The sequence below is a fragment of the Gopherus flavomarginatus genome, chromosome 3, assembly GCF_025201925.1.
Source record: "Gopherus flavomarginatus isolate rGopFla2 chromosome 3, rGopFla2.mat.asm, whole genome shotgun sequence".
Lineage (NCBI taxonomy): Eukaryota > Metazoa > Chordata > Testudines > Testudinidae > Gopherus > Gopherus flavomarginatus.
In genome coordinates, this window is record NC_066619.1 from 85,592,511 (window position 1) to 85,617,215 (window position 24,705).

The 24,705-nt window shown below is 41.5% G+C and overlaps 1 protein-coding gene across 9 annotated transcripts in view; it reads left to right on the forward strand.

The window, feature by feature from the left end:
- SEMA4D (semaphorin 4D) overlaps positions 1-24,705 on the forward strand; it is a 157,567-nt gene that overhangs the window by 54,368 nt on the left and 78,494 nt on the right. The window lies entirely within an intron of this gene.

Consider the following 24,705-nt stretch of genomic DNA (forward strand, 5'->3'; position numbering starts at 1 on the left):
TTGTGCATTAAATTATTTATAGTGGATATCTAATGGTAGGATGATAGATGCTAAGATGTGTGTCACCTTGATTTTTCAGCAAGGTCTCTATAATCGTGATATTTACCTTTCTTTCATTATATTTATATAGAAAAATTCATAAAGAATATTTATGTGGTTATCCAATAGATGTTATGACAGTGTCACCATGTTTATAATAGTCTCTGTAACACAAACACAAAGAATTTGATTTAAATGTTCAAATTCATATAAAATATGAAGGCCACATTTAAAAAAAAAAACTTAATGCAGCCTCCAGTTATGTGTAGTCCATTCCTATTTTTAGTGTGCTAGCTCAAGCCACTATTCCCAATGGCTTCATATAAATACTGAATGATACTCAGGAGACACATGATTGAGCCCTATGGGACTCTGTAAGTGAAGTCTTTGAAACTGAGGAAACAATTGCCCATAACAGCAACCTGGGTTTAATTTAAGATGTCATTTCAAGGAGTTTCAGTGAACCCAGGCAGCTTCCCGGGCAGGTACATTTGGTGATCAGCAGTTTCACATGCTTTGGAGAGTTCCGGCAAGATAAGTATGGATGTACTTCTTTCTGGGGACATAAGGTCGTCCACCTGAGCAACAAGTGATGTCTTGGTACCTGCCCTGACCTGAAAACTGACTGGGAAGGACCAGGATACACTACAGGCAGTGGCTAGGCAGGGTTGGAGAGGCTCATGTTTGCTAGCTTTCTGGTTAGCTTGCTTAAGAAAGGGTGGTTCAACACTAGATGGTAGTTTGCAAGGTCCCTAGCGTCAAGAGATAATGCTTTTAGGATTGGTTGGACTACTATGTGGTTTAGGATGGGTGGCAGCAAAGGAGATGTTTAAGAGGTCTGCTGTCTTGTCTATCCAGGAAAAGCAAGCAGGTGCTTAGGGCGGCACAATTTCAGGGATGGCATTCTGGCCACCCGCCCCTTCCTCCTCCTTTATTTTTTTTTGGCTTGGGCAGTTGCGCGCTCGGAGCTTTTTTGTGTGTGCTTGGGGCGGCAAAAAAACCTAGAGCTGGCTATAACTTGTGTGAATAGGCAAATTCTTGGAAGAAACCCAGTATGTTTCTGGTGTGTATTTGGCCTCTCCTTCTTGGTGGCCCATCCGAGGTGTAGGTGATTTCTGTGAAATATGAGAATTCCTTTCAGTGAGAGCTGCTGGGAAAGAATGAAAGCAGTGTGGATTTCACTTAGTGATTTACAGTCCGGAAAAGTTTTGTGGGGTGTGATTTTTGCAATCTCTATGGCAGAGGAAAGGTAATAATAATACTTAGCTCTCAGGCCTTCCCTACCTTCATTACCACAATGGCATTGGTCTGTAAAAATTCCTTGTTTGAGTTTATCTCTATCATACTGTGTTTTCTACCACGAATGCCACTTCCTTCCCAATTATTTTTCCTCTCATAGGTCATCTAAGAGCTCTGAACTGTTTGAGGAGTAAGTTACTATTTGGTACTAGTGAGAGTGGCACAAACAGGCTCTAAATGTTTAAAACGCACATTTAATGTATTTTCACTTTTATTCTGGAAATGATTTGTATGAGGTTGCTCAGGTTTATTTAGTTAAATTGAATTCTTTATTTACAAATATTGACACTATACTAAACATAGTGTAGAGTAGGTTAATGTGTAATCCAGTTACAAGGCCATTATTTTTCTTATAAGAATTTTTTTCAGATGCATATGTAGGGTTTTAGTTGTGCAACTGTCACTACAGCTTGAGTTAAGACGATGCCTGTTAGTTTTTAATGAAGAATTTCTAATTGCCATGAAGTCTGGCTGTTCAGATATTACAGTTCATTTTTGTTTCCCCTTTTGATAGTATACTGGTTAACAAATATGGTGCATTCATATCTAACCAAGCAATGATGGGATCAGTTACAGGGAGGGGGCAGGGGAAAGTAACGTTTAGGATCTGTTGTTTTCACAATAACAATGTTGATAATGAATTACTCTTTAAGGGGCTAAGGGATGTCACTAGTTCAGACTTCTTTCTTTCATATTTTTTTCCCACAGATTATTCTCATATTGGAATACTCATGTAATCCAATGTTCCTAAGAATGGCCTAAAGCAGGGGTCGGCAACCTTTCAGAAGTGGTATGCCTGGTCTTCATTTATTCACTCTAATTTAAGGTTTCGCATGCCAGTAATACATTTTAACATCTTTAGAAGGTCTCTTTCTATAAGTCTATAATATATAACTAAACTATTGTTGTATGTAAAGTAAATAAGGTTTTTAAAATGTCTAAGAAGCTTCATTTAAAATTAAATTAAAATTCAGAGCCCCCCTGACCGGGGGTCAGGACCCAGGCAGTGTGAGTGCCACTGAAAATTAGCTCATGTGCCACCTTCGGTATGCGTGCCATAGGTTGCCTACTCCTGGCCTAGAGCAAAGGTCCATCTAGCCCAGTACCTGTCTTCAGACAGTGGCTAATGCCAGGTGCTTCAGAAGGAATGAACAGAACAGGTATTCATCAAGTGATCCATTCTCTGTCGCCGATTCTCAGCTTCTGGCAATAGAGGCTAGAAACACCATCCCTGCCTATCCTGGCTAATAGCTATTGATGGACTTATCCTCCATGAATTTATCTAGTTCTTTTTTGAACCCTGTTATAGTCTTGGCCTTCACAACATCCTCTGGCAAAGACTTTCACAGATTGACTGTGTGTTGTGTGAAGAAATACTTCTGTTTGTTCATTTTAAACCTGCTGCCTATTAATTTCATTTGTGCTAAATTAAGATTAATTTGTTAGTATACTTAGTGTTTCACTTTTCCCCCTTTAGTATCATAAAACATCCTTAAATCATATAAATTAATTTTTATGCCACATCTTTTTGTAAGGTATTACTGTCATAACTTGAGTACTTCCTGGAATAAGGATAGTAGCCAGATCCTGGGCTGAATATATTCAGAGACTTAAATATTTTTCCTGTGAGCACCTCAGATTCCCTTAGCCTTTAGCTTCATGGTATATTTATTATTGAGTTGACAGAGAAAATCAAATTACTGTAATGACAAATTTAACAAAATACTCAAATTTTAAACAATTTTTTTTACAGAAATTGAAATAGTCTGTCACACTGCTGAAAGATAATGTTTAAACAAAACTGTCTTTCTCTTTATTCTTCTTTTCCTCACTGCCTTTCTTTTATCGCTTTTTTCCTTTACAAGGCTCTTGTGTCCAATAGAAATAGAATCTTTTTTTGTTTACTTCGTGTTTTGAAAAGAAATTGAGAAGGTGGTATCTCATAGTGTAAGCAATGTAAACAAAATATAGTTCATTGACTTTAGGAAGTGCAGATAAGAGCCTTTCTGATCTGTAGAGTAGGGAAGAGAGGAAAAAGAGAAATTAATCAAAAGTTTTATTTTTTTTTATTAGTCTCCTAGGCTCTTCACAACCCCACTTCCTTTTCTCTTTTGGGAATTTGTCATGTACATTTTTGAAATTTTACTGCTTCAGTTGAAGGGAATGAGGATGAAGTGTGTGTCTTTGTTGTTGTCAAACAACTTAACAATTCAGAATACTAAAGCCAGTTTTAGTAGAGAAATGTGCATATTCTCAGTATAATTGGAAAAAGCACCATAGAAAGGATTATGCAAGTCAAGCACCAAGTAACAATCAAAGGTCAGAGTTGCGTAACTGGGAAAATCAGTAGTTATGCTTCAATAACTGTCTAGTACATGTGCACTCTGGCAGAGATGGTTGTTTTTCATTATAATTTCTTATCCAGATAAAGACATTTCTACCCTGGGACACAAAATAAAAAGCTAGATCTTGGTATCCTGCCAAACTATATGCAGTACAACTTGGGAACAATGGAATGCAAAGATGTCATAAAATGTACCTTTGGGTGTCCCCAGTCCTGAGACCACTTTGTGCTGGGCTGATCCTCCCTCCCCCCACAAACTTGCACCATCTGCCAATAACCCCAGGGTGCTGAAACAGCAGTGGAGGATCAGTGGGCCGTAGGGAAGCTCTGTCTAGGCTCTCTTTGCCAGCAGCCTGGTGTGTTGTAAGTTAGAGGAGGGTGGTGATGGTGTAGGAGTCAGTAGGCTTGTTCTATGCATATTGCTGTATTGCATATTTCTCCTACGCTAGGGTAGTTCTCCCAGGGCATGTTAGTTCAGTTTTACAAGAAGATTCCATCACCAGTGTGGCACAGCATAGTCACCCAGCTTCCCAGGAGTTTGGCCTAAAGTGGCTGTTGTTTTCACACATCATAAAAGCCTCTCCAAAATTTTCCTTCCTTCAGAAAAGTGCTTTGAGATTTGTTGATGTAAAGTGCTGTATAAGAACCATTACTATTACTTTGTTTCTCGGCTCAGGTCCAGAGCCAGTTCTTCTGTGTAGTGTGGAGGTACTGCTGCATGATCCCACATGCTCTAATCATGTGCAGCATTTGGTCTGTGCTCTGGAAAGGCAAAGACTTCCTGAAAGCACAAGTGTAAGAAGAAGAAAAGTAACTGGGAAAGGCAAGAGGAATAATGGTATCTATGAAATATTATTGAATAAAACCACTTTGTATCTGTCTTCTTCTCAGTCTGTTTTGAGGGACGAGGAGAAAATCTTTGTAAGTGCAAAGAGGACCTTCAAGAAAGTTAGAAAAAATGTCATAAATTCTGAAGAGTTGTTAAAGATTTCATCCATCTTCTTGAGAGACACTGTCACTTACAGACATTTGACATCAATGGAACAAGATCAGTATCATCAGTTTAAAAAGCGTTTCCCCCCATGTGCAGTCATGCATCAACCTGCCTCGGTATGTAACCTGACACTCCCAGGCTGTAACAGAATAAATCAATACCATTAGAAGCACTTCTGTATCTTGGTCTGTTACATTCTTAGGCAGGCAGTGGGGCTGGGAGAGGGCGTGGTTTCTTTCCCTGTCTCTTCATTCTTTGACTCCCCCTGTAATTTGGACATTATTTTTTTTCATATATTCTTCCTTGATATACCCTTCTACAGGAAGATAGGGATGGTTTTGAAATTCTGAATTGGGTGGTACATTACAACAATCATGACCATTGTTTAGAAGTTAGTATTTTTAATATTCTATATATTTTAAGCATGAAGTTGATGAATTTAAAAAAAATATTCCATTGATGTTCAAACATCATATTATACAAAATATATGGAGGAACATTACATATTAACCCCCCCAAATCCCTTGTTACAGGGCTTCTTGTTCTGATAAAATGTCTTATATAATGTTACTGTAGTCTTGACTTGATACTCTTTATAAACACATTCTAAACGCTCTGGAACAAGTGAATTGCTCACAGGAATAGCCTTTTAGAAAAGACTAGACTAAATTTGAAAACTTGCCAAGGAATATTGTATGTGACAACTGAGAAAGAAATAAAATAATAAAATTATCCTTTCTAGCATGTGTATTAAATACTACTGCTGCTCAGGGCCGGCTTTAGGCCGATTTGCCCGATTCCCAGGAATTGGGCCCCGCGCCTAAGAGGGCCCGCGCCTTAGACACTTTTTTTTTTTTTTTTTAAACTTACCCCGGGGGTCCCTGGCTGCGATCTGCTCCAGGGTCTTCCGTGGTCCCGCTCCCTTGAGCGAAGCACAGGCGAAGCACTGCGGCTCCAGCTGGAGCCCCGGCCGGAGCGTGGCAAGCCCCGCTCTCCCGGCTCGAGCCCCGGCCGGAGCGTGGCAAGCCCCGCTCTCCCGGCTCGAGCCCCGGCCGGAGCGTGGCAAGCCCCGCTCTCCCGGCTCGAGCCCCGGCCGGAGCGTGGCAAGCCCCGCTCTCCCGGCTCGAGCCCCGGCCGGAGCTTGGCAAGCCCCGCTCTCCCGGCTGGAGCCCCGCTCTCCCGGCTGGAGCCCCGGCCGGAGCGCAGCGAGCCCTGCGGCCCCACTCTCCCGGCTGGAGCCCCGGCCGGAGCGCAGCAAGCCCCGCGGCCCCGCTCTCCCAGCTGGAGCCCCGGCCGGAGCGCGGCTCTCCCGACTGGAGCTCCGGGCCCTTTATATAGCCTCCAGAGCCCTGGGGTAGTGAGGGGCTCCGGGGGCTATTTAAAGGGCCAGGGCTCCAGCTGCCTCTGCCATCCCCCATCCTTTAAATAGCCTCCAGAGCCCCGCCACGCTCATGCATTCCCCAGGGCTCCCGTGGCTATTTAAAAGGTCCAGGGCGGGGTAGAAGCAGGGGAGCCCCGGGCCCTTTAAATAGCCCCCAAAGCCCTGGGATAGCAGGGAGCTTGGGGGCTATTTAAAGGGCTTGGGCTCCAGCTGCCTCTGCTGCACCCCCTGCCCTGCCCACACCAGCCCCGCTTCCCCTGCCTGCAGCCAGCTCTGCACCCCGTGCCCACAGCCAGTCCCTGTCAAACCCCCTGCTGTGTCTCCAGTCAACCCCTGCCACACACCCGTGTGGCCCTGCCCAAAGCCAGCCAGCCCCCCCACACACTGCTGCCCGCACCAGCCCTGCATACCCTGCCCTGTCTCCAGCCAACCCCTGCTGCACCCCCCTGCCTGAAGCCAGCCAGTCTCACACTCCTCTGTCTCCAGCCCTGCCAACCCCTGCTGCATCCCTCTGCGGCCCTGCCTGAAGCCAGCCCACCCCACACACCCCCTATCTCCAACCAGCCCCGCACCCCTTGCCCTGCCTGCAGCCAGACCCTACCTCCAGTCAGCCCCTGCCCTGCCTCCAGCCAGCCCCATGTCCACTGCTGCCCTGCAGTACCAGGACAGTAACCCTGCACACCTGCTTCAATGATGGAAGCAGGGAGCAGCTGGAACCCACACATGTGAAACGGCAGTCATTAATAACCAATCAACAGCATATATGATGCAATGTACATAATATATAATTTTATTATTTATATAGTTATGGAAAGTAAATAATACATGAAAGAAATGAGAGGCTTTTTTTCCCACTTTTTTTTTAAGTCATCTCTGCCAGGGCCCTGCTGAAAATGTTCGAATTGAGCCCCGCACTTCCTAAAGCCGGCGCTGCTGCTGCTGTCATCAAATCACTCACTTGGCTTGTGAGAAGAAGCTGTTGTTTAAATGATGAGGTGGAGGGGCACTCTTTAAATTCTTGTTTAAAGCTTCCACTGGTGCCTGCAACAGCAAATTCTTCTAATTTTAAACTTGTTTTCTGAAATTACACAGTTCTGCAGGTGATGTGCGTCTTATTCATTATATGATTGTTACACTGGTTCTGCAGTTGTATCGTGTGTTGTTAAATGGCTCCCAGTAAACAATGAATGAGGGAGACATTTCTAAAACCCATTAGATTTTGCTCCTTTTCGGAGTTGCTAACAATCCAGGATAGCTTTGTTTAAAGGCTGTGTAATCCAAATGTGGAGGGAAGACTGACTGGCCTTATCATGGAAGAGATTGTTTTTCTATTGTGAAATTGATGGCCAAAGATATGTGCAGTGGTGTAGCTGTGTTGGTTCTAGGACATTAGAAAGACAAAGTGAGTGAGGTAATATCTTTTATTGGACCAGCTTCTGTTAGTGACAGAGACAAGCTTTTTAGCTTACACAGAGCTTTTCTTCAGGTCAAAAACATCAATTTTAAATTGATCAAATATTAACTACTTTTTTTCTATTATTCATTTGAAATGAGGTAACACCCATTGACCAATTACAATCAGGGTCCCATTGTGCTAATATACTGCGAATACGTAGGAAGATAGGGTTCTTTGTCTCAAGGAATTCACAATATATTTACACTGTATGAAATGTAACCTTGTAAATCTATTATGTTATAGAATTTTGGCTGATACCTGTCATTTCATGCCTGTGTTCCTTCCCATGGGATTTTATTGCCCATTCTTATAATTTTCAGCACTGTGGTAGGCAAGTGAAATGTTTAATTCAACCAGCATCTGAATGTAAATTGTGAGTTCTGTGCTTTATCTGATTTCAGATGTACCACATTTTCTGATAAATATGAATGAAAATGATAGAAACTTTACCAGCTAAAACTGTAGTTAAAGGGCTTGGTTCTCATTTACCCTGCAGCAGTTCAAATCAAGATTAACAACACTGAAGTCAGTGAAGTGGGAAGGCAACAAAGATAATATAGAAGCACAAAAAAGTTCTTTTCCTCATTTTCTAATCACTCGTTCCTATAACTTGTTGTCATTGATACAGCAGGATTCATATGGCTTACAAGTAATGTTTTATTCTCACTCTTTGCCAACACCACATCTCTCCAGTAAAGACTGGGACTAATGAGTATAGATTTATTCATCTCAGTGTCTTGAGTCCAACATCCACTTAAAATCCCACATTGCCAAAATAATTAACTTGTGTGTATTTTGCCTCTATTCTGAGATTACTGTCTCTGCCCCAGGGGCTACCTGTCCTGACTGAAATCCTCACTCCTGCTTCTGTCCCTTTATGCTACTCTGGCCCTTTATCCACTGGAACGGGGCTATAGAAGTCCCAGTTCTAGCTAGAGAGGGTTCTCCCAGCACAGGAACTGCAGCAGACAGCAATAAGAATGCCCTGCAAGGATGCCCTCACAATCTTCTGTATGTAGGACATGCCTGAAGGAGGGCTGAGAGCAGGAAGATCATGCCAGAGGTGACAGCTACTTGACTTGACATTTCAAAGTTATTCTCTGAGTAGTGGTCTCTGTAGGTATTCATTGTGGGTGCACCTCTGCTCCATGTGCCTGAGATCAGAAGTTTTTCATTAGTCATATCTGTTGGTCTGCGCCAGTGCCCTGCATCTCCTCATGCTCCAAACTGAGGGTATAAGGCACAGCATGGACTGCCCACTTCTCCAGTTCTTCTCTACTGCTCATGGTCTGAGATGGAACCACTCAGTGTCCTCAGGCTTTGCTAGCATTCCTGCTCTAATGCAGCTAGAGTTCCTGCTCTGCATCTTCTGAGGTCAGACCCAAGGACTCATCCAAACAAAGATATGATCAGGGTAAGGGCAAACACTCTTATAAGAAAGGGGAGAAATCCCCTCCCAAATCCTCTAAGAAAAGGAGCTGCTTCCTGCTACATGGTAACTTTGGTTGTTATGAGATAGGCTTCAGTCCTCAGGTTTTCACAAGTGATGGAGGATCTCCCTTTCAAGGACAATAATCCTTTCAGTGAGAAAACAGACATGTCACTGCATGCTCTTAAAAAGTCCCGCACCAATCTCCATTCCTTGGGAATATACACCTTGGGATCTCAGAGTAAGTATTACAAACCACCTCCTTATAGGCACCATCCTGATCTCTGGAGAGCTGACAGCCTCAGCAAGCACTCCCACAAGGATCACAAATGGGATCTCCACAACTCAGTGCCACAGGACATTTTCCAGACTGAGGCCTCCTGAGCATCCCAGGCAAACAAAAAGGGTCCAGCCATTTGCTTCCAAGATGCCCAAAGGCACAATTCTAGAGGGGCACCTTCCTGGTACAGTTGTCAGAACACTCAGTACGCCTTCCTTCCATTTCCCTATTACTTCCTGTCCTAAGGAAGATCAACCAGGACTATGTAACTGTAAAACTGGTAGCACCTTGGTGGCAAAGACAGTTTTGGATGGCCTCCCATTCACTCACGCATGCACATAGTTGTTCCTGGATTTACTGACTCAGTATTGGGGCAGGACCAACAGTCCCAACCCAGTATCGCTCCCTTTGACAGCATCATTCTTGGACACACAACAAAGAGAGAGAAAGAGAGCGAGAGAGTGTGTGTTCAGAAGAGATCCAATTCATCCTCAATAACAGTAGAAAAACCTCTAGAAGGAAATGTTATGCCACTAATGGAAGTGGTTCTGTCTTTGGTTCCAGCAACATCAAATACCTCCAGAGGACCCGGGGGTCACTCTCATCTTGAACTATTTACTATCTTTAAAGTCACTGGATCTATCCACTAGCTCACTGCTTGTACCTCTAGCAGTGTTTAATGCCTTCTACTCAGTCTTCTCCTTCCTGGGACGTGAACCTATTGATCTCAGTGCTTATGAATCCACTGTTTAAGTCTTTGGCCTCCTGCTCTTTTTTATACCTTTGCATGAAAGTGGCCTTCCTAACAGCAGTCACCTCTGTCAGGAGAGTGGGTGAGCACAGGGCCCTTGTGGCAAACTCCTCCTACAGGTGTTTTATAAGGATTAAAGTGTCTCTGATATTGCACCCCAGTTTCATCCCAAAGTCTCCTCCAGATTTCACTTCAGACAAACCATACATTTACCTGTCTTCTATCCAAAAACCTCATGATAACAGGGACAAGAAGCTTCACTTGCTGGATGTCCTCAGAGCTCGGTCTTTTACTTGCAGAGAACAGTGCTTCTCAAAGACTGATCCATGGCAGCCTCCTTGCCGATCCCTGAGATTTCCCTGTCACAGTTTAGGAAAGCAGCAAGCCAGTCACTGGTGTCAAAAAGGTTGAGAAACATGGCTTTAGGAAGGGTTTGGGACTGTTTGTGTCCATCCCAAAACAAATGAAGAGAGATGCAGTTTCATCACAAAGACTCTCCACATATATTTCTTGCTGCATTCTGCTTTGCTGTGAATTAATGGAAGCCTCCCCAAAAAGATGTGAGGCCCCAGTCAACCAGAGCACAAGGTACCTCAGTGACAACTCTGCAAGGAATTCCCCTCTTTGGAATCTGTAGCTTGGCTATGTGGGGCTCTCTACATCTTTTACTAGGCATTATGCCCTCATTCAAGCTTTATCCATGGATGCATCTTTCAGCACAGTGGTCCTGCAATCTTTGGTACACCTTTTTCCTTAATGAATACTGATTTAAAGTCGCCGACAGTGGAATTCATATAGGAACCATCACATGAAGAAGAAAGAAAGGTTTACCTTATAGAAACTAGCAATGTGTGGTCCCTATGGGTATTCCACAACCCACCCTCTTACCTCTCTGCTTCAGATCCTTATTATGGTTTGTGGCAGAGTAGGAACTGGACAGGCCACATTACCTCTTATATTCTCAGTTTGGAGCACAAGGAGGTGCAGAGCGCAGGTGCAGACCATGGACACTGCTGGTGAAAAAATCTTCAGGTCTCGGATGCATGGAGCATATGTGCACCCACAGCGAATCTTGAAGAACTCCAGTTGTTATTCCTGATTTAAGATGAGAAACAAAGTAATTCTGTGTAACATTTGCTGCTCTTTCTTCCATTTGCCTTGCTGAATCATGGTTTCTTTTTATGCTGCTTGGATCAAGGAGGCAATACTTTTATAAGAGATCTGTCTGCTCTGAAGGTTTTTCTTTTATCTGTGGGTGCCCCCTTTTAAAATTCTTTTCCCTTATCCATAAAGGACAATCAGTGTCATAACAGCTGAGATTGGCCTCTGAAGATATAATCCGATTGTTATATGCTGGCCTTGTCCTGAGATCCACACAACATTTGTTTTGAATTTATACTCCTGGGGGAATTCTGTATCACTGCGCATGCACAAAATTCTTGTGCCCAACAGATTTCTTTGCTCCCTTGCAGAAATGAGACTTTTGTGGCTTCCCTTTGCTTCCCCACCAGGAGCGGTCACACACCCCTTTCTGGCAGCGCAGGCAGGAAGGCTCAGGCACTTGAAGCAGCCAGTAGAGACATAAATTGCCTCCAGGAGGGGAGGGAGGCTGGGCAGTTGTACGTGTGAGAGAGAGAGAGAGAGAGAGAGACACTCTGTCCTTCTCACTTGCTATTGTGGCATGCTTGGCATGGAGGGGCAGGGCTTTGGGGTGTTTCTCAGGAGGTGGGTGTGGGGCAGGCTCTGTCCCCTCAGGCAGAGCAGAATGTAGCAGCCTGCCTGCTTAGTGAATTGTTCCCATTGTCTTTGTGGATTCCTCCAGGAGTATAAAACGGGTGAAAGTTTTAAGCCTCCTTTACATTGCCAGAATGGTGTATAGCAATGGCTCTCAACCTTTCCAAACTATTATACCCCTTTCAGGAGTCTGATTTCTCTTGCATACCCTCAAGTATCACCTCACTTAAAAAGCACTTGCTTACAAAAAATACAAGTGTGTCAGCCCACTGTTACAGAAAAATTCCTTACTTTCTCATTTTTATCATATAATTATAAAATAAATCAACTGGAATACAAATATTGCACTTACATTTCAGGGTATAGAACATAGAGCAGTATAAACAAGTCATTGTATGAAATTTTAGTTTGTGCTGACTTTAATGTTTTTTATGTAGTCTGTTGTAAAACTAGGCAAATATCTAGATGAGTTGATGTACCTCCTGGAAGACCTTTACATATCCCCAAGGGTACACATACGTCTGATTAAGAACCACTAGTGTAAAGGACATTATGGCTTTATAAACGCTTGTGGTGCTTTAGTGATTAGAGCTGATCTAAATTTTTGAACTGAAAACATATGTGTCATGAACTGTTTGCTACTGTTTGCTTCTCACTTCCAATCTCCATCCATTGTATTGTAGTTTAAATAAATTACCTACGTAATTGAACCCAGCATGATTATATTGCATTATTTTGACAAATAAAATATGCAGAATTTTAAAATTATGTTCAGAATTTTTGATATTTTGGTGCAGAATTTTTCATTTTTTGGAGCAGAATTCTCCCAAGCAGAGCTCTCCCTAGGGTATGGCAAATCAGGGCGACCGCCCTGGGCCCTGCACATTGGGGGGCCCGTGCTTTGTGAGGAGGCTGGTGGGGAGGTGGGATGGGCAAGGACACCCCACAAATCAACACCTCCACTTCCCTGCTGCCGATCAGCTGTTCCGCTGCATGTGGGGGCATTGGGGGGAGAGAAAGGAGAAGGGTGTAGTGTGCTCGGAGGAGGGAGTGGTTTGATGTTGCACTCCATATGTTTATGGAAATATATTATATTTACACTCATAAGTATAACTGGAGTATGCTTTATGCAAAAGGTCTCTTGTAAGGTATCGTTAAAAGCTTATAACCTACTGAGTGTGTTCATCCTATTTGTGTGAATGTATCATTCTTGTATCTAAAGCTAGAAATATGAAGTATAACTCTGAGGTCCCATTGTAATTTATGCACAGTGTGGGCCATTAATAGTGGTTTAGGATCTTGATGACTCAGATTAACTAGAACAATTGGTTGTAACCGGCTCTGTTTACTTGTAAGTCTTCCTGTTTTCATGTGAGTCGGGCAGGAAAGAATGGAGGCTTGGGGTCTCCCAGGACATGTGACCATGTCACCTGGTACTGGAATCCATCTTGGTGTTTTTCCATTTAGAAGGAGGGTTGGGAATGCAGAGAGACCAAAGATTCCCACCTTCTGCCAAAGCTATAAAAGGGGATGGAACAGAACAAAGGGGGCTGCCAGTCATGAGAAATCCCCTAGTTACCACCTGAGCTGGAACTAACAAGAACTGTACAAGGAGAATGGGTTGGGTCCAGACTAAGAAGGAGTCTAGTATGTGAAAGAAGCTTATTGGAACATCTCTGAGGGTGAGATTTTACCTGTAATCAGTTTCTTAATGTGTTAGTCTTAGACTTGAGTGTTTTGTTTTATTTTGCTTGGTAACTTACTTTGTTATGTCTATGAAATCCTACTCTTTATTATTAATAAAATCACTTTTGTTTGTTAATTAACCCAGAGTAAATGATTAATATCTAGGGGAGCAAATAGCTGTGCGTATCTCTCTCTGCGTTATAGAGGGCAGACAATTTGAGTTTACCCTGTATAAGCTTTATGCAGAATAAAATGGATTTATTTGGAGTTTGGATCCCATTGGGAGTTGGGTGTGGGTGCTGGAGATAGGTGACTTGCTGAGCAGTTTTTGGTTAAAGTCTGCAGCTTTGGAGGCGTGGACCAGACTTGGGTCTGTGTTGCAGGAGACTAGCGTGTCTGGCTCAACAAGGCAGGGTTCTGGAGTCCGAAGCTGGCAGTGGAAAATGGGCTCAGAGGTAATTCCAGCATGTCAGGTGACAGTCACAAGGGGGTCTCTGTGACAGAACCTGTCACAGATGGAACTGGGCTTGGAAGAGGTGGGGATGGAGCGGGGATGGGAAGAAGCAGGAAAGGGGTGGAATGCCGGCGGAGTCTGGGCAGAGCAGAGGGGGCAAATAGAACCCTCCTGGCAGATAGAAACTCAGCGCCTGTGTCCCAGGCCTTACACCCTGCTAGGGACAGCCCTGCCTCCAGGAGTAGAATTTGGATCTTCTACTCGCTATTTTGGAGAAAACTGAAAGAATATACACTTGTGGTTCTTAATTACAGTTAATAAGTATAGTTTATTGTACCATCTTGCCCTTGAGTGCAGGGGACTGGACTAGATGATCTCTCGAGGTCTCTTCCAATCCTACATTTCTGTGATTCTATGATTTATTTTAAAAATCTGGAACAGTTGAAATTATGGAATCTATTTAACATGCTGCTTAAACATTTTTCTATCATGAAATTAGTGCTTTCAACAAAGGCTTAAATTGTTATGAGAGTCTTATTTTTTTAACATCTACATACTGAGACATGTCATTTTTTTCGTCCCCCCCAATCGATTTTTGTTGTGAAACAGTAATATGCAATGAAGTACCGGTAAATTATTGAGAGTAGAAGTTTTGTGATCAGTGACAGACTAAATTTATATAATGTTTAACTAATGTATATTCACTCTGTTTCTTGGGTTGCTGTTTGTGAGAAGTGCAGCCTTGGGATGCTAGCTAGTGGAATGTGAAAGAGAACCGAATACAGGATATTTTTAGTTTTCTCTGAACAGTGGGGTGGATGGCTTAATTAACTTTTCTTCATAAATAAGGACACAATTGTTGCTTGGGGAAGAAAACTGGCTAGATCAAACTCTTTTACACTAGTGTTCTGTGGCTGAACGAGTGGGACATTTCAGACTTTTGTCTTATGTCAATTCTTTCGTAAAAGTTGCCAGAAATACAAGTGCCCTTTATTTTTCGTTTTATTTACTATGGAGTGAAGAAGCTATGATTTGTAATTCAAAATGAACACACTAAGATGATAGCCTATTTCTTTTATTTTACTTCTGTACATGTGTTGTATATCTTGAAAGGAGATAATAGATTCTGACAGTTTTATTTTTGGCCTCCTTAGCCGTAAATAATTTGTCAGGGAGACAAATTATCTGTATTTTCCTCTGGTTGTTTTGATCTTCTGCTGTAAAGTTTTTTATATTGCCTTCCTTTTCTGGAAAACACCAAGTAGTGCTGTGCTGTACCCTTCTAGTTATGGTAAGAATTTAATTTCTGAGGATGAGAGGACAGAATCCAAAAGGTAGTTTTTCCTCCTCCTCCTTTATATTCCTGCTCTATGATACTCTAGTGTATTTATCTAGACCGCTGATGAAAAATTTTCATAGTGGTGGTGTCTTACAGACTTGAGTTCTGATGCAGCAAAGCACTGAAACATATGTTTAACTTAGGCACTTGAAGGTTAAGTATGTGCTTCCCTTGGAGCCAAGCCTCCCACTCTGAATTATATAGTCTTATTGTGTTTGATGTTTGAAAAGAGTGATGAACAAATGAAGAGAGGCTCAGAAGTTTGGTTTAGGTATCTACCCAAACAGTCATTCTGCCTAAAAACTAGCTGTACTAACAGCCTTTCTTACGATATTTCAATGGTCCTAACCCCACTGAAACCAGGAAAGGAACACTGACCATTACAGATGGTGCTGGATTGAGAGGACTTTGAATGGGTGGGCCTCATCCTCACAGGTGGGCCACTGGTGGGTGGAAGTGGGCCCCTCCCTGCACCACCCTCTACAGATTGTATAATTCAGGGGTGGCCAACCAGCCTGTGGCTCTGGAGCCACATGCGGCTCTTCAGAAGTTAGTATGTGGCTCCTTGTATAGGCACCAATTCCGGGGCTGGAGGTACAAGTGCCAACTTTCCAATGCTCACTACTCTACCCCTGGCTCTGCCACAGGCCCTGCCCCCACTCCACGCCTTTCTGCCCGCTTTCCTTAGCCTGTCATGCCCTCACTCTTTCCCTTCCCCTCCCAGAGCCTCCTGCACACCATGAAAGAGCTGATCAGGAGGTGCGAGGAGGGAAGGGAGGCACTGATCGGAGGGGCTGCGGGCGGGAGACACTGGGAGCAGTGGGGTGGGGAGCTGATGGAGAGTTGCTGATATATTATTGTGGCTCTTTGGCAATGTACATTGGTAAATTCTGGCTCCTTCTCAGGCTCAGGTTGGCCACCCCGGTATGGTTCATTTAATTTGTTTCACAGGAATACAACATTAGTTCTTTGGCTCTGGCAGCAGGGGTTAGGTTCCCCTCAATAGGGATGGAATGGGAGCTGTTGCTTGATTCTTCTGATGCTGAAGAGGCTGGGGATAGGTAGTGATGCCCCTTTGTCACAAATCTGATATCAACCACCTTTAGTGCAAAAAGAGATTGAAGCTGCAGGGAGGACTGAGCTCGTACGGTGAGGCTCCATGGTTGGTTCATGCTGTAACTTGCCCAAGGCTGTGAGCATGGGTTTAAATGGGTTGGGTTATGCCTGGGGCATTTTAAGAAGATCATCTGAATGTGAAAGAGGGCCAACATCAGTAACAGCCGGAGGCAGCTATTGTGCCAAGTATCATGTACATAGCTGTATATGAAATCTTTACACCAACTAATTGTGGATCTACCCACCTATAACAATATTACGTTAAATATTTGAGTATATGAATTCTGCAGCAAGTACTGTATATGCTGAAATACTGTACTACACCTAAAACCGGTAAACCATACGTGCTTTACTGATGCACTTATCTGTGAAATTTCCAAAAGTTTTTTTAAAAAGCCATTTGTATTACATAGAAAGTAATATTAAAAAAACAAAACGTTTTTCAACATATTTGCAATGTGTGCATGAATTCCGGAAACTCTCTGACCCAGACATTATATTAACTACTGTTGCTGCAGGAGACTGTGTGCTTAATTAGAATCAATACATTCCACAATCTGAGAGGAGAAAATGACCTTGTATTTGAAGGATAAATTACCAGGATATTAGTGATCTCATTCTGGGAATTCCAACATTCCCCTTCCTCCTCGTTTTCTCTGAGAAGTCTTATGGATGGATACTTAGTTTGCTGCAATTACTGTAACTTTAAATGAAAGCTATTCTGTTTGCTCTCCAGTAATATGTGGCATCAAGAGCTGTGTGGTGGTATTATTAATTATTACAGTAGAATTAAAAGTGTGGCAAAATGCTAAAAAGACTTCCAATATTATGAATATTTTATATTAAAATGTATTTAGTGTATCACTTTCTCCCTTCTCTTTCTAGAACAAATATGATTTTTTCAGGAGCTCTTGGTTAATGTGTATTTTAATTAAGTTGATTTTTATATTTATGTGCAATTCCACATATAATTGATATGGTTACAGACTGTATCAATGTGGTTTCATCCATTAAACTGGACAGAATGTAGAAGTTTTCTGTGGGTTTACAAAAAATATTACTGTTGTAAGAGTCAGATATGGTCCAGTTGAAATCAGTGGAATTTTTGCTATGATCTTGCTTGATGCTAAAATTTGACCTTAAGAGTAGAAAGACTTGGTTGATGTAGAAAGGAAGTTAAAGGAATTTTTTTTTTTATGCAAAAATTGCCGTTTGCACTTTCTGAAATAAAATTCTTTAAAATCTTTCCCCATATCTGGACTGCAAAGTGAATTTGACTAAACATGGTACAAAATATACAGCTACAGACTCGGGTCTGCAGCTTGACCTCCATCCTCACTGCAAAATGACAGGGTTTGGACCAGGGTCACAATGGGGAACCTAGGGTGACCAGATGTCCCGATTTTATAGGGACAGTCCCAATTTTTGGGTCTTTTTCTTATGTAGGCTCCTATTACCCCCACCCCATCCCGATTTTTCACATTTGCTGGCTGCTTACCCTAGGAACCACTCCCTCCCCCCCCCCCCGCCCCTAATCAGGATACTAGGACCTGGGTTCTGAGTGCTTGCTGACCTAAATCAGACTGATTTGTGTGTGGATGGAAGGGGAGCTTGTGCTCAAACCCAAATCGAAGCCTGGGCTTAGTGTGCAATGTAGACATACCCTAAGGGTCCACACCCACTTTAGGGTCCCTTTACACTGCTAGAATGGTTCAAAGTGGCCTTAGTGTAAACAAAAACCTACCTCTAAGCTTTTAGTGCTTGTCTGCCTCTCTTTTGGGACTTCTTTATCTGTCTTTATTCCTAGATCAGTTTCCCAAATTCCTATCTCTGAAGACTGAGAATAGAGCTCCTTCTTTAGTTATGGTCTATCAGCATTTGGTGCAGGGCTGGGTTTTGGAAGTCCCTGATGGTTTTGGAGATGAGAGTTGAATAGACTCTTATGTCTATGGAAGAGAGACAACTTAGACATTTTGTGCGTTGAGTTGTCTCTGTATTGTAGCTTATTAGTGTCATAACCTGAATCAGATTTGCATAGTTATGCTAAATGTTGTACTCTTTTTTTCCCCTCCTTATTTTGAAAATTAATTAGGGTAAATAGTGGCAATAAATGGCATGTTAAGGCAGTTACACTGCTTAATTACTAATTGCTGGAAGACAGGTGTTCATATAATAAAAGCTACTACCACAACTGGCCTTAATTGGTACACTTATTTGCGGTATCAACAGAAATACTGAGGACTGAAGAGAGCATGGAGATGGAGGCCTTATCTACACACACAGGTTGTACCACTTTAACTATACCAGTATAGTTGAAATAAGTGGTGCAACACACACTTCTGCCCCTGTGTGGATATTTATACCAAAAGTGTGTGTTCTGGTATAACTTATTTCCGTACCGGAAGGGAAATAAGCTATACTGGTATGAGCTCCTTTATGGTTGTATAACTTGGTCTGTTTTAGGAGATGTACCAGTATAATTTTTTTGGTAACATTCCACTCCTAAGTGATATAACTATATCAGTACAAAATATAGGCATAGACCAGGCTTGAGCTACCCTATTAACCCCCAAAAGGGTTGTCCAACTCAATAAGAACTCTGACTGATATCCTCTCTTAAAAAGGAACTTCAATAGGTGTTTGATTGTTTTGCAAATCATTCAGTGTCTCTTTTAAATTGCATTATACCTTGTTTTAACCCCTTTTCTTTTACATATCTTAGGTAATAAATTTCTAAACCATGGCATAAGTTTCTTGTATGTTTGCCATAAAACCAACAAACAAACGTCTTTTTATGCCAAGCCCCAAACCTGGTTTAACACTATTTAATACTAACTATTAACAAAGTAATGTTAACACCTTTAACTCTTTGTGCCCTTTATTCCATCTAAATTAATACAACAGTGCTGCAAGGAACCGCTCCCCACACTGGTCCAGTTTAGAACACTTATCTTCTATTTGTCTTTTCTGTGAGCAAAACACTGAATGCAACATTGTTTTAATCATGTTACTATGCTACAATTATCTCTGTATGCTAGATAAAGAAAGACCAGTATGAAAAATATGGCCTCATTCTTTCATAGCCCTATATGTACATTGTGTAGGAACCTTGTGATATAATGGTGTGTGTATTTACTTTTTGATAGTTTGTAAACATCTCCTAACAAAGACTGTTTAAGCCATTGAAACATCTGAGCTGAATCACATTTAACCAGCTTATGTGAGCAAATATTTCTATCAGTTCACATAGTGGAATGTTAGCTATAAAGTCAGCTGCATTCTGCCACAAAGATGAACAGCTTAGTATAGTTATGATTTAAAAAATGCACTCATCATATTCTAATTTTTTTTCTGCCCACAAGTGTAGAAGGGATTATTAAGACCCATAGAAATCTATAATTTTTGTAATTGCTGTATTGAGCATTTGTGAAATACAGCATCTGTATGTCTGAATAGAGAGAAGTGGGTTAGTGCATATGTGTGTGTACTACATGTCAGACACTTCTTTGTGCATACGGTCAGCACTGGCAGGAGGCTTGTACATTAATACATAGGGCTTGAAAATTCCACTTGCCTGTGGCAATTATTTTTCTCTTCCAGATAAATGTCATCAGCTTTCACAGAATCTACATTTTCATTAAAAAGTGTTTTTGGCCCTTACAACTGTAAATATAATATTCCCAGTATTACCTGAGTGTAAAGTGTCTGCTGATAGTTCTGGTGTCTTTCCTGCTGCTCACAGCTTTCCTAACCTGCAGCAAAGAAAAACTGACCAGAATCTTGTTTGTTTTTAACTAACCCAGTGGCAGCAATGAAGCTCACAAGAATCAGGTGAGTTTCATGCTGCTGCTGATAGGAGCTGTGAGCAGCAGCAGCAGCAGAGGGAGGGACTGGGAGTTATGCATAAGCAAAGAGAACCCAAAATAGAAGACTGGATGGAGGTGTATATTGATGGTGAGCACTCCTTTGCAGCAGCCAATAGACTCTGAATGGGACAAGGAGGACTGGAACAGAGAGAGAATGATCCTTTTCCCTCTCAGCAGCCAAAAGGGGTTGGGGAAAACAAGAAAAAGCTCCACATTTATCATGCATAGAGTGACAGTACTTTGGTAGGAATCCCAGCTGAGGAAATTTGGCTTCTTACCTTAGTGTGGCCCTTGAACAGCCAGGAGCTTCCTATCCTCATTATCAGTCCTTGGGTAATCATTTAGTTCTGTGGTTATCAGGTGTCTAGTAAGATTTTGATATCATCCTTATCAGTGGATAGGGATGAGGGGCTTTTGGTAGGAATCCCAGCTGAGGAAATTTGGCTTCTTACCTTAGTGTGGCCCTTGAACAGCCAGGAGCTTCCTATCCTCATTATCAGTCCTTGGGTAATCATTTAGTTCTGTGGTTATCAGGTGTCTAGTAAGATTTTGATATCATCCTTATCAGTGGATAGGGATGAGGGGCTATGTGTGAGTGTGGGTTCTGGTTGGCGTGTGTACATAGGCATGCTTGTGTGTGTAGGAAATAGATTGATGGGGTGAATTAGAAAAGAGTAGCCTGGTGTGCATGAGTAGGGTGGAGTAGGGCTGGTATCTAGTTAAAAGAAGATTATTAAGGATGTAAATTCAAGCACTCAAAAGTTAGGAAATGCCAGAATTAAGGTTGTCTGTCATGCAACTAAAATTGGCCCCATTGTGCATAAGTTTGTCTAAATTACATGGTCCCACACTATTTTTTCTACAGGCCCCTATCTTGTTCAGTGCACAGGATGGACCTGCTCTGTAGGACTCCAGCTTCGTTTGTTACAGAAATTGGAAAGTGTGTAGTGAATGAGGCAGGGGATTGCAGGAAAGGAAGGGATGGTTTCATGGTTAAGGGAGTTGAATGCTGTTTGGGGAACTGGATTCTACCCCTGTCAGAGCCACAGAGTTCAAGTCACTTAAACTATACCTTTCACAGTGGTCAGAAAATGTGCTCTTCAAACCCTGAGGTCTGATTTGTAGAAATGCTGAGTACTCATAGCTTTAACTGAAGTTGGTGGGAACTGTACTTTGAACATATGAAGTACTAGAAAATGCAAAGTTCTATGAAAAAACAGATCTTTGGTGTCTCAAATTGGATGCCCAAAATTAGTGGATATTTTTGACCTGTAATATCTGTGTCTCAGCTCCCCATCTGATTGTACCTCCCCCTCACCTCACAGGAGGTTTTTGAAGATAAATTAATATTTGTGAAATATTCAGATGCTGTAGAGATGAGCACCATAGAAAAGTCCATGGGGAAATGAATAATTCTGTCTTTGTAGCAGGGTTTTAATTGTGTCCAGTGAATAAATAAGGCATGGGACCACACTCTGAACAACAAAGATAAAACAGAACATTGAATAGTTGCTCATTAGGTGAGCATCATCCATTCTGTGCAATGCATGAGACTAGGGTCCTGTGGAGAAAAGAGTATATGATCATACACACCTCTGCCCTGATATAATGCCACGCGATATAACACGAATTTGGATAAAAACGCGGTAAAGCAACGCTTTGGACGGGGCGGGGCTGCACACTCTGGTGGATCAAATCAAGTTCGATATAACACGGTTTCACCTATAACATGGTAAGATTATTTGGCTCCCGAGGACAGCGTTATTTTGAGGTAGAGGTGTATTTAAAGACTGTATCAGCGCATATGTGCAAATGGACCAGATTAAGCTTGTATAGGCCAATCTTTAATTCTGGCATTTTCCTGACTTAGACATGCTTTACTTTGTTCTTTTAACACTTTGCGTGTGTGTGTGTGTGTGTGTGTGTGTGTACACATCTACAGAGAAAGTGTTGAGGCTGAAAAGAAAGGAGGAATTAAAAATATAGAGGCAATAGAAAGCACCATGTAGGGTGGGGAGAGAGAAAGTAAAGAGAAAACAGACTGAAAATAATGCAGGAGAGGACAAACTATGATCTATTCTCCAGGAAGGGAAAGAATGTATGAGAACAGCAAAAGGAGATTAAGCTACATTGAAAAAAAATTAAATAGAAAGTTGACTGGCAATATGTTACAATTAAATATACGTACAGAAGAAGCAGTGTACAATTACTTTATTCCTATAGCTGGCAGGAGTCATGGCCTTCAGCGACTTCATGTCACAGGTATTTTTCTTTTCACAGGTATTAAACTGATAGGCCTAGCCTTTGGGCTGGTAGATGTTTGAGTAAATTTTCCAAGCCTGCTCTGTATACCTACAGAGAAATTCTGATTAAATGCACTGAATTGTATGCCTGCTTTGTCCTAGTATTCAAACAATTGGTGTGTTTTTATGGGTTTGCTGTATTTTTTCTTTTTTAAAATTCTAAAACATGCTATGCAGATTAAAATTCCATAAATCATTATTTTTAAGAGCTAAATGTGTGCGCTTGATACTGCTTAGTGATTTAAGAGGAGCATCTCTTTAATTTAGTTTCAGAGTGAATGAAAATATTTTGGCAGAGGATAGCAAGCTCTCCTAGGAGCAGGTGGCCAGAATATAGTGAGACCTGGCCAGGAATGAATACATCTCTTATCCATTCCTTCACCAATTTGTTGCCATGCTAAAGATGGAAAATGGAAATAACCTAAAGATTGATACTATTCTTCCCATAGCTATGGTAGTTTGGAGTATAAAGTGTTTGCCACTTGACTCAGTAAGCCACTGTTGCTATATTTTGATATTGCAGTACTGTTTTTGATGCTAAAAACTACCACTTCTCCAATTTCAATTCAGTTTCTTCTACTAGAGATACACCTACTTGTCTTATGGCTTCAACCTTAACTGGGAGGTTTTGTAAAAGATATATGCCACGTCTATTAATCTACCACAATAAGATAACCATCTTTTGAAATATGAGTAATACATAGATCAGTAATAATTTTGTATTCAATTTAAATGGAATAATTTAATAGAAGAAATAATCCATTGCTCTGCTTTTACTTTAGAGTCTTGGGCATCAGTGAGGAGAAATTTTAAAGACCGCTTCTCTCTACATTTGTGGATTAACAATATACTTCTCTGTTCAGGAATAATAATCAAGTTCTGTATACTCCCAGGATTTAAATTGTTCTGATTATACATTGAAATATTCATGTAGCTTGCCCCAGTGGATCACTTTAATGGTTCATAATCTGGTTTTATTTGGCTCTGTTTAGAAGGTCAGTGTGGCAGTAATTGAAGGACAATGGGATTTTTATTGTGTAAAGCTGTATTCAGAGTAAGATGGCCTACTCCCTTGTTCTTTGGAATACATGTCTGTCTTGTATATGTACACACACTTCTGGGTGGACACACACATCTGGGTGGTCTGAACGGTCGTATGACTATTCTGTGTTATTTTGGAAGTCATGTCTCTTCGCCTGATAACAGCATACAGGAGGATAGAATAGGCTGTAGTTAACCAGCCTGTAGGCTAGTACAGGCGTGAGTGGGCGACAGTGGCTGCTGCTGTTGCTGTTTGTCAGTAGCTCTACAATTTATCATCAAGCCAGGAGTCAAAACTTGGAAATGAGACACTGAACAGTGGTGGGAGATGGCTGGTTACCTGGCATTAGTCAACCTTTGGATTTGAGTGAGTGAGTGGCACCCTTGCTTGCACCTGTGTCACTCATTTACCTAAACTGCCTGGAGATGTTTTATTTACAGCACTGTGTGATTTAGTTCTTTCTGTTTTGAACCATAGCCCTTTGGGAAATGGATAACTAGTCATTTTAGCTGCTCTATTTAGATGTATATATTGTACAAATTGACTGAGGAGAAAATAAATGAGACACCCTCTCAGGGTGTTCAGGCATAATTTCATCTCGTGCTACTTAGGTATATTTTTGAATCATATTATGCTGCACATAGTTTGATTTATGTCTGTCTATAGGCAGTTAAGGGCCTGATACAACAATGAATAATTACTAAGACATGAATGTTGCAGTTTTGAAGATGGGGATGTGTGTAAGACTCTCATCCCTGAAATTTTACTGTTTTCTAGCCTTGTTATAAAATGTTCAAAGTCTAGTGCTGATGTTCTAAAGCAGACTTTTTCTATAAATTGAAAATATTTCATACCCTAAGCGCAGTATGTAACTCTTTATTTTTATTTTTCAAAACTGTGCAAAAAACATAAAATATCTAGAAATAAAGTTTAACAAATCAGTACATACACACAAACACTCCTTTCAGTATACAAACACATAAGCAGATCTATTAGTTTTTCCATCTCTTGTTGCTTCTCTATAGTAAATTGGTGTAAATTTTCTTAGCTGGTTAATATTACGACATAGAATGCACACATCACCTGCATAGTTCCTAAAAATGACAAGAAAAACTGTAGTGGGAAAACAGAAATAATTTAATTTAATCTAAATGTGTAAGGGACTAAGATAAAGTCATGAGATTTACAGCAG